The following is a 16446-nucleotide window of genomic DNA, read 5'->3' on the forward strand; positions in this document are numbered from 1 at the left end:
ACCCAAAATCAAACTCTAGAACTAACTGGCCCACCAATTAAAAGTAAAAGCAAACAAATGTCCATTACAGCTAAGAAATGCAATAAACATCAGGAAAGGACTTTCAAACTGCCTGATCTGTTTTAACTGAGATAAAATTCATATAACATAAGACATAACTGGCTGGCTCAAATGGTAGAGCATATGACTCTTTATCTTGGGGTTGTAAATTCAAGCCCGATGTGTGTAGAAATTACTTAAAAATATTTTAAATAAAACATAAAACATAACATTTTAACAATTTAAAAATGTACAAGCCAGTAGTTTTTTGGTACATTCACAATGTTGTTGCCAGGTGATTTTCAACTTTAAAACAGTAAAACTCACTTTCAATGTAATGAATCCACCATTAATTCTTCCAAAATAAAAGGGTAGGGTAGTTGAAAGAAAGTACATATAATCAGGTAAGCTCAGTGTCTATAATTCATTAAAAAAAATCTTTTTAGCTTCCCCCCTCATCCCCATTAACCACTGAAAGCGTTATTAATTGTACCAATATAACTTGAGGACATGTTAGAACTACTCACTAACCCAATTAAAGTCACTTGTCTTTGTAGAATTGTTCATTAATCTCAAATACACATAAAGCAACCCCTAAAATAATGTGTAAGCTACTCCTTCCTTGCACAACTTAGTATCTTGACCTCACTCAAAAATCCTTCAATGAAGGACTTCTACTTCCATTTAGAATGTGGAAGATCACAAAGACAATCAATTCTGTCAAAACAATTAGAAAACACTAGGTAAATTAAAACCCTTTTCTTTTTTAAAGACATCAAAGACCTCTAGTCACAAGTCCAAATGAATTGAATTCTAGAGAGGAACCAGCCTTCTCTAGTTGGCCACAGATGAATACTGCTTTAAACCCTGAGTACCGTTTACATTGTCTGAAGCACAAGTGCACAAAGAAAAAAAGCAGTGATAGACGAAGGATCTTAAGTGAGACACAGAGAAATCAAACTTTCAATACCTGAGTGTGAGCAGACTAAAATCTAGAGAACCCCAAGGAGAAAACTAGTCCTCACTCCCACCAATTACCTCCAGAGCACTTCTGCAGAATAAGCAGCAGTGATGCAGGAAGTTGGCCTGAAAACCAAGCACTTACAGTCTCCCACAACTTATTTTCCAATTTTCCATCACACGAGTCCAATTCTAGCCCTAACTCCTCTGAAACCTGAAGTAAGCTAAAATTTATTAAAGTAAATCACCTAGACTGAAGGATAGCAAAAAAAAAAAAAAGTATGTCAGCAATCTGTGGGACAACACCAAATGACCTAACATAGTATTAATTGCACTTCGTAAAAGGCATAAGAAAGGAGAACATTTGGAGAGAAAAATGAACAAAAACATCCCAAAAGTAAAAGATTTTAACCCACAGATCCAAGAAGCTCGGCCAATACACAGGAGAATAAATAAAAAGAAAGTCAAACCTAGGCATATAAAGATCAGGCGGCCAAAAATTAAAAATCAAGAGAAAAGTCTTATAAACATCAGGAAAAAAAGAGACATTAGATAAACAACAAGAATAGACTGACTACTCACTGGAAACAATGTTTAAGGCAAAAAAAAAAAAAAAACCACAAAAAACAAACAAACAAAAACAACAATGAATGATAGTACTAAAAGAGTATAGTACTAGAAGAGTCAACCTAATCTAATGTTCCAGATTACCAAAGAAGTCTTCAAAGACAGACTTTTTCAGACACCTGAGAAAATTTGAGACTACACAAGAAATACTACCTCCTAAGATCAGAAACAAGGTAAGAACTTCGTTAACTCTCACAACTTAAACTCAGATATACTAGAGGTTCCACCAGGGTGATCAGGAAAGAAAAGAAAATAAAAAACATCCAGATTAAAAAGGACAAAGTAAAATTTTCTACTCACAGATCACGATCTTGTATATAGAAAATCCTAAGGAAACCACTAAAAACCTAATGGAACTAATAAATGAGTTTAGCAAGAGTATCCAAGATCAATATACACAAAAAATGTTATTGCTACAAATGAGAAGCATCAAAATGGAATAAAAAAATTCCATTTTCATTTATAACAGCATCAGTAAGAATAAAATACTTAGGAACAAACTGAACCAAAAAAAGTGTAAGAGCTGTACACAGAAAACTACAAAACACTTTTGAAAGAAATTAAAGACAACCTAAATAAGAGATACCCTACATTTATGTACTGTCAGACTTAATACTGGTACAGCAACAGCAATACTGCCCTATCAAGATCCCACCTGTGACTTTTGTAAAAAATATTTGTAAGGTGATCTTAGATTACACATGAAAATACAAGGACCTCAAAATAACCCAAAAAATCCTGAATAATAGGAATGAAGTTCTCTAAAACTTGTATTTCACAATTTCAAACCTTACTACAAAGCTATCACCATTATAACAGTGTGATGATATTTGCATAAGGCAAAACAGAAACCAACTGAATATAATTAGAGTTCAGTAATACACACCCACATTTACATCAAATGATCTTCAATTGCCAAGGGTACCAAAACAATTCAGCAGGATAAGAATAGGCATACATTATTAATAACAGCTAAAAAGTGGAAATAACTTTAATGTCTATCAACTAATGGATGGATATATAAAATGTGCCATATCCACAGAAAATTATTTTCAGCAATAAAAGAAACAAAGTACAGATACACACAACATGGATGACCTTGAGAAAGTTACAAGACCACACATATTAAATAACTGCACTTATATAAATGTCCAAAACAGACAAATCCATTCAGAGAAAAAGGAGACTAGTGGTCATGGATGGATGGAGTGGTGTTGAGGAGGCAATGTGGGAAAATGAAGAGTGACTAAGAGAGGGCAAGGGGTTTATTTGTGGGGTGATGGAAACATCCTAAAAATAACTGTGTCATGGCTGCACAATTCTATGAGTATACTAAAAAAATCACTAAACTATACACTTTAAAAGGGCGAATTTTAGAGGCACCTTGGTGGCTCAGTCTGTTAAGTGTCCAACTCTTGATATCAGCTCAGGTCTTGATCTCATGGTCATGAGTTCAAGCTCTATACTGGGCATGGAGAAATAAAAATAAGGGGTGCCTGGGTGGCTCAGTGGGTTAAAGCCTCTGCCTTCGGCTCAGGTTGTGATCCAGGGGGTTTCTGGGATCAAGCCTTGAGTTGGGTTCTCGGATAGGTGGGGAGCCTGCTTCCTCCTCTCTCTCTCTCTGCCTGCCTTTCTGCCTACTTGTGATCTCTGTCAAATAAATAAATAAATAAATATTTTTAAAAGTAAATAAATAAAAATAAATTCCCAAAAATAAAAGGGTAAATTTTATGGTGATGAATGAATCTCAATTTTTAGAAAGTTAATAAAAATATACTAAAGAAAGCTCTTTGAATGAAGAGGAAATGGACCAATATGAAAATGGATCCAGTAATGAATGACAAATAAATATGTAAGCATTTACACCACTTTTTCCTAGATTTCATTAAGTGACTACTGTTTAAAGCAAATAAATAATGATGTTTGTGGAATTTATAACACATGTATGACATGAATTATAAGGACTATCCTTATTAGCTGTACATGTACTGCTACCATTAACTGAATTCTACTTAATAAACTAAAGATACATATTACAATCTCTATAAACCCTGCAATGGATTGAGTTGTGTCCCTCCCAAATTCTTATTTTGAAATTCTAATCCCCAAAGTGACTGTACATGGAGAGTCTTGAAGACATAATTAAGGTTAAATGAGGTCATAAAGGTGAGGGCGGTCTTTCCCCACTCTACGTGAAGACACAGCTCGCAGGCAGCGGTCTATAGCCAGAATGAGAGTTTTCAACAGAAACAGAACCCTGCCAAAACCCTTACCTTAACCTTTCTAGCCTCCAGAATTGTGAGAAAATTAATTTTCATTGTTTAAGCCACAGTCTATGGTATTTTGTTATATCAACCTAAGCAGACTAATACAACCACTTAAAAAAAAAGAAAGAAAGAAAAAAGAGGCATAGCTAAAAAGGCAACAGGCAGTATAAATGTAATTTTAAAAACTCAATCCACATGAAAACAGGGAAATACAACCAAAGAACCCATGAGGAAAGCAGAAAATATCAAGATGTAATGCTTTAAAACTAACCCTCTTGGTGATAATATTATATGTAAATGAACAAAACAATCCAGATAAAAGCCAAGAGATTTTAACAGTCAACAACAAAAAAAGTTCCAACCATAAGCTGCTTAAAAAAAATCCACACAATTTAAAGCCAAAGACAGAAATAGATTCAAAGTGAAAGAAAGGAAAAAGATAAAACCATGTAAACAGAAAAATCAGAAGAAAGCCAAGGTGGCTCAATAACATCAAAGTACACTTCTTTTTTTTAAGATTTTATTTATTTATCTGACAGAGACACAGCGAGAAAGGGAACACAAGCAGGGGGAGTAGGAGAGGGAGAAACAGGCCTCCCGCCCAGAAGGGAGCCCTACACAGGGCTGATTCAGGGACCCCAGGATCATGATCTGAGCAGAAGGCAGATGCCCAATGACTGAGCCACCCAACCGCCCCAAAGAACACTTCAAAATATGTACCATCAGGGCACCTGGGTGACTCAGTTGGTTAAGCATCTGCCTTCAGCTCAGGTCACGATCCCAGGGGCCTGGATCAAGTCCCACATCAGGCTCCTTGCTCCGTGGGGAGTCTGCTTCTCCCTCTGACCCTCCCCTCAACCATTCCCCTGGCCTTGTGTTCTCTCTCCCGCTTTCTCAAATAAATAAATAAAATCTTAAAAAAAAAAAAAAAAGAGTGCCATCAAAGATAAAAAGAGACCTTATAAAAATTTTATGAACTCAATTCACCAAAAAGACAACAATCCTAAAAATATATATAACTTAGGGTATGTGCTATGGTGAGTGCTGTGAAGTTTGTAAACGTGGAGATTCACAGACCTGTACCCCTGGGGGGAAAAATATATATATATATATGTTTATAAAAAATAAAATTATAAAAAAAAATATATATATATAACTTATCATATAGCTTCAAGATAAATGAAGCAAAAATTTATAGTACTAAAAAGAAAAAGACAAGTCCACTAACTTTGGTGCGAGATTTTAACACACCTTTCTCAGTAACTGACAGAGGACATCATACAGAGACTGAGAAAGAAGAAATGAACAATAATATACTCACCTAAGAAAACTACAGAACTCCACTACATCTAGCAACTATGTAACACATACATTTTCAATTGCGCATTTAGTATTTTTTTTTTAATTTATTTGAAAGAGAGAGAGAGAGAACTGAGAATGAGAGAACATGAGAGAGAGGAGATAGGTCAGTGGGAGAAGCAGACTCCCTGCCGAGCAGGGAGCCCGATGTGCGACTTGATCCAGGACTCCAAGATCATGACCTGAGCCAAAGGCAGTCAATTTATCAACTAAGACACCCAGGTGCCCAACTATGCATTTAGTATTAATCAAAGCTGACCATATAACAATAAAACAAAGTCACAATAAATTTCTATTTTTTTAAGATTTTATTTACTTATTTGACAGAAAGAGATATATCAAGAGAGGGAACACAAGCAGGGAGAGAGTAGGAGGAGGAGAAGCATGATTCCCGCTGAGCAGGGAGCCCCATGCAGGGCTTGATCCCAGGACCCCAAGATCATGACCTGAGCCGAAGGCAGACGCTTAAGGACTGAGCCACCCAAGCACCCCTAAATTTCTATTTCAGAGGTTTTTAAGTTACATGTTCTCTAACAATAGACTCAAGCTACAAATCAATTAACAATAAACAGTACAACATATCAAAATTTGTAGAAGGCACCTAAACCAATGCTCAAAGGAAATTTTATAGCTTTAAATAAAAAGTCTAAAATCAATTATTTTAGTCAAGAGTTGATAAACTTGTCTGCTAAGTGCTAGATGGTAAAAATTTTAGGCTCGAGGTCCAGTCTCTATTACAACTACTCAACTCTGCCACTGTAACATAAAAGCAGCACAGACAATACATAAACAAATGAACGTAACTATATTCCAACAAATGGACAATGTAATTTGAATACTATATAGTCACAAGTGACAACATATTACTCTTCTTTTGTTCTTTTTCCCTACCCATTTAAAAATATAAAAATCATTCTTAGTTTGCAGGTCATGTAAAACAAATGGCAAGCTAGGTATGGTTCACAGGTCTTAGTCTGTCAAGCCCTGTTCTAAAATAGGCATATTAAGCAAAACTAAGTAGAAAGAAGGAAATAAAGATAAGAGGAAAACTAAAACAATGAAACAGAAACAGAGAAACTGAATTTGTGATTTGAAACCTGCCAACAAAGAAAACTCCAAGGCTTCCCTGATGAAGTCTATCAAACACATAATGAAAAATACTAATCTTGCACAAATCCAGAAAAATGCAGGAGAATGCAACAGTCTATAACTTGTTTTATGAAGAAAGCATTACCTTGAATGAAACCAACAGATCATAAATAAAACTAAAAATATTCATCATGAATTTACATCTAAAAACCCTCAACAAAATATTAGCAAGTTGAATATAACAATATTAAAAAGGGTGTTGTTATAACCCAGCAATATTTATCCCACAAACACAAAGCTGGTACATTTCCAGCCCTTACACTAACTTTGTTCACAGACAACACAATTGCATATGGAGAAAATCCAAAGGAAATTACAAACCAGTAAGTGAATTCAGCAAGGCAATAAGATACAAAATCAATATATAAATATCAATTGTATTTCTATATAGTATCAGAAGTTAGAGGATTACAATACTGGATTCCAAGAATTATTATATCCAATGTCATCAAAACTGAATGGTACCGGCAAAAGAATAAATAAATGGAAAACTTAGTCCAAAAGTAGACCCAAATATACATATAGACACCAAAACATGATACATTTTAATGGAGAAAATAGTCTTTCAAATAAATGATCACAGCCACTAGATATCTGCATGGAATGTATGACCCTTGACCTTCATCCTCACACCATACACAAGAACTAAGCCAAGATGGATTACAGACTTAAATGTGACAAGCAAAAACAAGTTCCCCCTTTCAAAAATTTCACTTAAAAAATAGCTTTTTCTTTATGTTTTCTGAAACAGCTTTATTCAACCTAACTGTGCATCCATAGAACAATGGCTAAAGAAGATGTGATATATGGAAATGGAAATTTACCCAGCTATAAAAAAGAATGAAATCTTGCCATTTCCAAACAACATGGATGGACCTAAAGGGTATAATGCTAAGTGAAATAAGTCAATCAGAGGAAAATAAATACCATATGGAGCAACCTAAGTTGCTTCCACATCTAAGCTATTGTAAATAATGCAGCAATAAAATAAACACAGGGGTGCATATATCTTTTCAAATTAGAGTTTTCATTTTCTTTGGGTAAATATCCAGTACGGGAATTACTAGATATGTAATCCTATTTTTAATTTTTTTGGGAACTCCACACTGCTTTCCACAGTAGCTGCACTAGTCTACATTCCCATCAACAGTGCCGATAGTTCCTTTTTTCTCGACATCCTCACCAACACTTATTTCTTGGACCACTTTCTTACACCATATACAAAAGTAAACTCAAAACAGCTTAAAGACCTAAACATGAGACCTGAAACCATAAAATTCCTAGAAGAATACAGGGGCAGTTAACTCTTTTTGTCATTAGCCAATGAAACATTTTTTTCTAGGTAAGTGTCCTTTGGTAAGGGAAACAAAAGCAAAAAAAAACTATTGGGACTATACTAAAATAAAGAACTTTTGCAGAGCAAAGGAAATCATCAACAAAATAAAAGACAACCTACTGAACAGGAGAAGATAATTGGAAACGAGATAGATAATTGGAAATAACCCCAGTAAGGGTTAATACCCAAAATATATAAAGATTTAACTCAACACCAATAAATAATCCAATTAAAAATAGGCAGAAGAGGGGCGCCTGGGTGGCTCAGTTGGTTAAGCGACTGCCTTCAGCTCAGGTCATGGTCCTGGAGTCCCAGGATGGAGTCCCACATCAGGTTCCCTGCTCAGCAGGGAGTCTGCTTCTCTCTGACCTTCCCCCTTCTCGTGCTTTCTCTCACTCTCAAATACATAAATAAAATCTTAAAAAAAAAAAAATGGGCAGAAGACATGAACATTTTTCCAAAGAAGACCTACAGATCCCCAACAGACACATGAAAAGATGTTCAACATCACTTATCATCAGGTATATGCAATCAAAACCATAACAATATCACATCTGTCAGAATGGCTAAAAACCATTAAAAGGTTAGGCAAAACAAGTGCTCTTTGTCCCTGTCCCATAATGTCAGTTTTTTATACAAGCTCATAAATACCATTTTGTATCAAGTAACTGAGGAATGAAAGTTCTCTCGTTATCTTCACATTTCAAGACATTAACTTCCAAAATGTAGGAAAAAATCTGTATCTTCTTTTCATTTAGCCACATGACCTGAATTTGTGTTCAGTAGCTGAGAACTTCATAAAGCTAGATCTTGGCTGCTACTGCAATAATTGCTTTCACATTTTCCTGAAGAATTAAACTTGCTCTTAGAAAGGTTCTCAAAAAGTATTTCTCTTATCTTCCAAAAATAACTTTATGCATAAAGCATGAAAATTTGTCTTGGTGGGAGGATTTTGCACACAACCCTGAATTTTCATAGTTCTAAGAAGTCTCCATCCAAATAAATGAGGTGAAAGATTATTTAAGCAAGAATACAAGCAAAACAATTTGTACAACTTAAAAGGATTACTTTTTTGTTGATAGTAATCAATGCAACAAATAAATATGACATATACCAGTCACTCTGAAACACATTTTAAAAGGTTTAAGTTCGGGATGCCTGGGTGGCTCAGTCGGGTAAGCATCTGCCTTGGGCTTGGGTCATGATCTCAGGTTCCTGGGATGAGTCCACCAACGGGCTGGGCTCCTTGCTCAGCAGGGAGCCTGCTTCCCTCAGCCTGCAGCAACCCCTGCTTGTGTGCACTCTTCCTCTCTGACAAACTAATTAAATTTTTAGGGACACAAGGGTGGCTCAGTGGGTTAAGCCTCTGCCTTCAGCTCAGGTCATGATCTCAGGGGTCCTGGGACAGAGCCCTGTGTCAGGCTCTCCACTCAGCAGAGAGCCTGCTTCCCTCTCTCTTTCTGACTACTTGTGATCTCTCTCTCTGTGTCAAATAAATAAATAAAATATTTTTAAAATAAATAAATAAATCTTTTTAAAAATAAACAAAAACATTAAGTCCTACAGATAAACGCATTCAGTCAACATTTACTGAGCATCTACAATGTGCCAGTATATTTTCTTGGGCACAGGGATTACCAAAATACAGTACAGTACAGTCCCTACACTCAAAGAATTTACAGACCAGTACAGGAGACAGACAAGTAGACAATATAATGTTTTTTAACCTCATAAACACTACTGTGAAGATGTATACAGATATTACAGATGCCCCATAGAAGAAGCCATTACATAATGGCCTCCATGAAATGGGTACTTGAGAAAGAAAGAAGAGAGAGAAAAGAGAAAGAGAGAAGGGGAGGAAGGAAAGAAAAAACGAAATCCATTCGAAAATGGGAATGTACAATGCAAAAGAAAACAAAGGGCTCTCAGAAAATGAAATCTGATAGCTACAATAAAAATTTCAGTAAGTCAGAAGTTAAATCAAGGAAACCTCACGTAAAGTAAAGCAAAAGACAATGACAGAAGAAAAAAAAAAGGACTATGTAAAATAACCAATCCAGGAAATAGAACATCCAACTCATCTAACAGAAAACCTTAAGTGGAAAATTTACCAGAATAGTACTAAATACATTCCTACACCTAAGGAACATGAATTTCCTGATTGAAAAAATACAACACAAAAATGAAAACCACACCAAAGCTCATCACTGTGAAATTTTGTAATATAAGGGATCAGCAAGAGATGTAAAGAGCTTCAAACGACCAGCAATCATAAGGGCATCAAACTCCTCAAAAATGAGGGCAGCTGGCTGGCTCAGTCAGCAGAGTATGCGACTCTTGACCTTTGGGTTGTCAGTTCAAGCCCTATGTCATCCAGCATAGAGCTTACTTAAACACACACACACACACACACACACACACACACACACAGAGGAAACTGTAACACAACAACACATTTTCAAGCAAAGATACCCAACCAAATAAATTTTTAACATATGAGGAAACCTGTAACAAAGTTATTTTTCACCACGCAAGAAGAAAACTAAAGGCTGAAAGGGGTGACGCAGGTTGAAAGGACACTACTATTTCCATCAGAAGTGATTTTATTTATTTACTTGAGAAAGAGAAAGAGCGCGTACAGTCAAGCACTGAAGGAGAGGGAGCAGCAGACCCCCACGGTGCAGAGAGCCCAATGCAGGGCTAGATCGCAGACCCTGGGATCCTGACCTGAGCCAAAAGCAGGTGCTTAACTAAGCCACAGAGGCACCCCTCCTCAGAAGTGATTTTATTTAAATATCCTAAAATTTATGTTCCATACATCATTTCTGAAGAAACTACTGAAAGATGTACTTGACAAAAAGAGAACACAAAGCAACTCAGACAGCTTAAAATATAGGAAACAGGAGGACAGCAGGATGACAGCAAAATGAAATCCCAAGGCAGCTTTGTATGGTCTTAGAAAACAACCAGTTCAGATTAGCAAAGGAAGATAAAGAGCAACTGAAGACAATGTTCAGAAGAGACAAAATATTTTTACTTTAAAGTACGTGTGTGAATAAACCAAGAAATTCCAGGATTAACTGAAGAATTTGAAAAGAATTAACACTAGGCATACAGAAAACTAAGGAAAAAAAATATATGGCAATAATTACTAAAAAACAAAAGAATACAAGGAAATGTGTTATGGTATACCACTTGGCTCAACAGTATAGAAAATTTGTATCATAACATTAAAAATGGGTATTTATTTTTGTGACAACTATACTGATGAGGGAAGAATAACAACTGAAAGATTTGGATAACATGTAAAAATGGTAATTAGCTGGCACTGTATATGATTTAGACAAAGGCAAATATCACAAGAAATGATTATAAGTGGAAAAACAAATTTCCTCTAGGAAGAAATATAGGGGGTGAAAAGGAGTGAAGTAAGAGAGAGTATATTTTTCAGCATGTGGTTTTATTCAAGTTTTTAAAATTATGTATATATACTGGAAATTCCTGAGTGATAGAAATGTCTTTGCTATTCATGAGCCACTGGAGCACATCTAAGATTATACTAATGAGGTAACAACAGTGAGCTACTAGATAGCTTCATGATGGGGGCCAGGCACTAGAAAGACCAACTCTGTGATTAGAGGATTGGGACTACAAAGCAGCCTTGTGGGGAGGCAGTACAGTGCTGGAAATTTAAGTTCAATCACCTAACCAAAGATTTAATCGATCTCACCTACTTAATGAAACCTCAACTAAAAGTGGACACACCAGAACTTGATGGAGCTTCTTACCTGGTGAACACACCAATATGCCAGGGGAGTGATAAACTCTGTATGTCTCCTAGGGAAAAGGCATGGAGGCTTTCCATTTGAGACCCTCCTGACTTCACACTGTGTCTCTTCATCTGGATGATTCATGATTCTAACCTGTATCCTTTATAATAAAACTGCTCTCATAAATACAGTCCTTTCCTGAGTTCTCTTAAAATATTCTAGTGAGTGGGGCGCCTGGGTGGCTCAGTGGATTAAGCCGCTGCCTTCGGCTCGGGTCATGATCTCAGGGTCCTGGGATCGAGTCCCGCATCGGGCTCTCTGCTCAGCAGGGAGCCTGCTTCCCTCTCTCTCTGCCTGCCTTTCTATCTACTTGTGATCTCTCTCTGTCAAATAAATAAATAAAATCTTTAAAAAAAAAATATTCTAGTGAGTAAGAAAACCTGAGGGTGTTCATGGGAACCTATGAATTCATAGCCACTTGGTAAGAAGTCCAGGTGGCCTGGAGACCTCACTTGAGGCTGGCATCATAAGTAGGGGCAGTCTTCTCAGGGACCATGCCCTCATACTTGTGGAGTCTGACACTAACTCAGCGGTTAGTGTCAGAACTCAATTGCAGACTCTATCAACTGGAGTTGAAACAAAATAGTACTACTTGTACTTTTTTTTTTTTTTTTAAGGCAATCAGTAGACCCCAAAGAATTAAACACAGAATAACAGTATTCAGTTACCTTTAAAAAATTAACTCTGGGGGCACCTGGGTAGCTCAGTGGGTTAAAGCCTCTGCCTTGGGCTCAGGTCATGATCCCAGGGTCCTGGGATCGAGCCCCGCATTGGCCTCCCTGCTCAGCGGGGGGCCTGCTCCCCCCCCCACACACCAGGCCTGCCTGTCTGCCTACTTGTGATCTATCAAATAAATACATGAAATCTAAAAAAAAAATAAAAAATTAAAAGCTTGCTTTTGTACAACGAAAGACGCTATCAGAGTCAATGCACACAAAAAAGAAAACTATTTGCAAATCATTTATTTAATAATAGAGTAACATCTATTATAAAAAACTGCCACAACTCAACAAAAACAAAAAACAATTCGAAAATGGGCAAAGGACTTAAAAAGACATTTCTGTCCAAAGAAAATATACAAATGGCCAATAAAAACATGAAAAGATGTTCAACATCACTATTCACAAGGGAAATAGAAACCAAAACCACAGTGATACTTAATACCCACTAAATGACCATCAAAAAAACAGTAACAGTAAAAACTGTTGGCAAGGATATGGAGAAACTGGCCCCTTGTCCAGTGGGTGAGAATGTAAAAGTGTTCAGGAACTATGAAAAACAGTAGGGCGGTTCCTCAAAAAATTAAAAATAGAATTACCACAAGATCCAGATATTCCACTTCTGGAAAAATAACCGGAATAACTGAAAGTAGAGTCTCTGAGAGATACTTAAATACAATGTTCACAGCAACATTATCCACAACAGTCAAAAGGTAGAAGGTAGAAGGAACCCAAGTGCCCACCAACAGATGAATCAAAAAATAAAATGTGGTATATATACACAATGGAATATTATTCAGTCACAAAAAGGAATCAAGCAATGGTACATGCTGCAACATGGATATACTCTAAAGACATTATGCTATGTGGTATAAGCCAGACAAATGATTTCATTTGTATGAGGTATCTAGAATAAGTAAAATACAGGCAAAAAGTAGAACAGAAGTTACCAGGAGCAGAGACAATGAGTTACCACTTAATGGATATAAAGTATCCATTTAGGATGAAGAAAATATCTAGAAATGGATAGTAGAGATGGTTACAAAAAACTGTAAAATGTACTTAATGCCACTCAACTGCACACTTAAAAATGTTAAGTTAAAATGGTAAACTTCATGTTATGTGTATTTTACCGCAACTTTAAAAAACCCAAAAGAGGGACGCCTGGGTGGCTCAGTCGGTTAAGCATCTGCCTTTGGCTCAGGTCATCATGCCAGAGTCCAGGGATCAAGTCCCACATCAGTCTCCCTGCTCAGTAGGGAGTCTGCTTCTCCCTCTGCCCTTCACCCTGCTTATGCTCTCATTCACTTGCTCTCTCAAATAAATTAAAAAAAAAAAAAAAAGTTTAAAATAAAAATAAAAACCCACAATACTTTGCCACTACACAGACACCAGAACAGCTAAAATTAAAAAGAATAAAGTTCTGGCAGGGATGTTGAGCAACCTCAATTCTTATTTACTGATGGTAGAAGAAGTTGTTGATAAAACCATGTGAGAACTTACACTAAAGCTAAATATATGGGCACCTGGGTGGCTCAATTGGTTAAGATCTGCCTTAGGCTCAGGTCATGATCCCAGACTCCTGGGATCAAGTCCCTCATCGGGCTCCCTGCTCAGTGAGGAGTCTGCTTCTCATTCTGCCACTCCCTCTTTCCATGTGTGCTCACTCTCTCTCTCTCTCTCTCACAAAAATAAATAAAATCTTAAAAAGAAGTGTTAAAAAGATAAATTTGGTTGCACAATCCAGGAGAAACTAAAGAGAGAAAAATAACAGATAACTCAGGAATAAATTCATAGGAATCTGAACAAGAGGGGTTTTAAGAATAAGGGCACAATTCTTAAATACCACAGAAGAACCAGTAAGATGTGGCAGAGCAGGACAATAGAGATTAATAGTATCATCAAGGATGATTCCCACATTTTTAGCCTCAAAAGAAACTATGATGGTCTGATATAAATAAATTAATTGAGCTGGAAAAGATCTAAAAATGGGGGGCACCTGGATGGCTCAGACAGTTAAGCAAGCATCTGCCTTCAGCTCAGGTCATGATCCCAGGGTCCTGCAATAGAGCCCCGCATCTGGGTCCCTGCTCTCAAATAAAATCTTAAAAAAAAAAAAAATCTAAGAATTGTGTCCTTTGGAAGTTACCACATAAGATAGTTAGAATCACAAGATGCACTAAAAGTAACGGTGTAAACAGAACCAAGAAGAATAATTTTTTAAAATACCCAACTTGAGGGCTGAAAAGATAATGTTCTAAAGAGCAAAGAAGGATAAGGATAGTATTATCTAAAGAGAAATGAAGGGGCGCCTGGGTGGCTCAGTGGGTTAAGCCGCTGCCTTCGGCTCAGGTCATGGTCTCAGGGTCCTGGGATCGAGCCCCGCATCGGGCTCTCTGCTCAGCGGGGAGCCTGCTTCCCTTCCTCTCTCTCTCTGCCTGCCTCTCTGCCTACTTGTGATCTCTCTCTGTCAAATAAATAAATAAAATCTTTTAAAAAATAAATAAATAAATAAATATAATAAAGAGAAATGAAGGGTTTTATTTGCCAAGTAATGTGAGAATACTGGTAATAAGGACATAAACAGGCTGATCAACCTGTTAAGTGCTTTACACATGACCTTCAAGAGGACAAGTACATAGTATGACCAGGAAAGGCAGACTGCAGGGGATATTAAGAAAGATGTAAGTGAGGTAACTCAAGCAATGGGTAGAGATTAATCATTCAACAACACTGATTATAAATAAAAGAAGGGAAAGGGGAGTAAATAATAATGGAAAAAGACAACGAAGAAAAACTTTGTTGTGTCTTTAAAAAAAAAAAAAAGAAGGAAAGCAAAGAAAAAAAAAAAAAAGAAAGAAAGAAAGAAAGAAATGGTAGGAAGTAGAAAGAAACTAAAGATCCTGGAAAGAGGATAATATAAAAGCACCATCTCTCACTAATAAGAAACTCTAACTTCTGAAGGATAAAATACTCTCCCCTAAAACTATACTGAAATAGATCATAACCTTAGATAGGAACATAACAAATTAAATGACAAGTTAAAGATTTACTGCTAATTACTCAAAGTAATGAAATATCAAATGAGTGTTCATAAATGGTATTTCTAATATTCCAGAAGTTTCATTTCATTGACATTATTCAGGTTTTGGTTAAACTATACAAATTCAAGTATTTATTAACTACCTACAGAATATCAGTCAAGGGCTGAGCAATCAGTACTAGGTAAAACAAGATCCTTACTCTGAAAAAGCTTATAAGCTAGTAAGAAAAGCAGAATATATACTAGCCAACCCAGTAAGATGATAGCTGATGAACGCCATAAAAACCCTGAAAGACCGAAACAGAGAAATTCACTAAAAATAAGATAATGGATTTTAAAAAATAAGTATGAAACTAGAGCTGAAAGATGAGGGGGTTTTACCAAAGGTAAAATAATATGCAGAAACACCTAAGGTATTAAAAGCAAAGGGAATGGGTGCCTGAATGGCTCAATGGGTTAAGTGTCCACTTTCAACTAACATCATGATCCCAGAGTCCCAGGATCGAGCCCCACACTGGGCTCCTTGCTCAACAGGGAGCCTGCTTCTCTCTCTCCTGCTCCCCCTGCTTGTGCTCTCCATCAAAAAAATTAAAAAAAAAAAAAAGGCAAAAGAAAGTAAGTATTAAAGGAAAAGGGGTGAACTGAGGTGGCTGAAGTGCAGCATACTCAGGAAAGTATGGCACAAGATTAAGTCCAAAGAGATAAGACAAGCAGCCTTTAAAGTATAATAATAAGCCACTGAGGGGGTTTTAAGAGAAGAATGACATAATCTAATTCACATTTTTCAAAGAACATTCAGTCTGCTAAGTAGAGCATAGACTGCAGGGGAGAAAAAAGCAACTGGGAAACCAGTCAAGATGGTATACAGTGGGAATGGGTGTTTTGGACCACCATGTTAGCAAAAGAGACAGTACAGAAATCAGTAGGCTCATACACTAAGGCTGGAGATATAAGTGGTTTTAAACTTCTGTTACTGAATTAGGCAATTAATCAAATTTTAAAACCTGTATACCCTTTGATTCATGCAGTTCCATTCCTATGAACTTATCCTTGTATTTGGAAAAGTGTCCAAGAATATGTGCATGAGAAATTTCACTGCTACATTATTTGTCAT

At 36.5% G+C, this 16446-nt stretch overlaps 1 protein-coding gene across 14 annotated transcripts in view; it reads right to left on the minus strand.

Annotated features, from left to right (window-relative positions):
• Positions 1–16446, minus strand: part of MGA (MAX dimerization protein MGA) — a 173705-nt gene that overhangs the window by 68551 nt on the left and 88708 nt on the right. The gene's annotated exons all lie outside the window — the stretch shown is intronic.

The sequence above is a fragment of the Lontra canadensis genome, unplaced genomic scaffold, assembly GCF_010015895.1.
Source record: "Lontra canadensis isolate GAN:19392208 unplaced genomic scaffold, GSC_riverotter_1.0 scaffold12, whole genome shotgun sequence".
NCBI lineage: Eukaryota > Metazoa > Chordata > Mammalia > Carnivora > Mustelidae > Lontra > Lontra canadensis.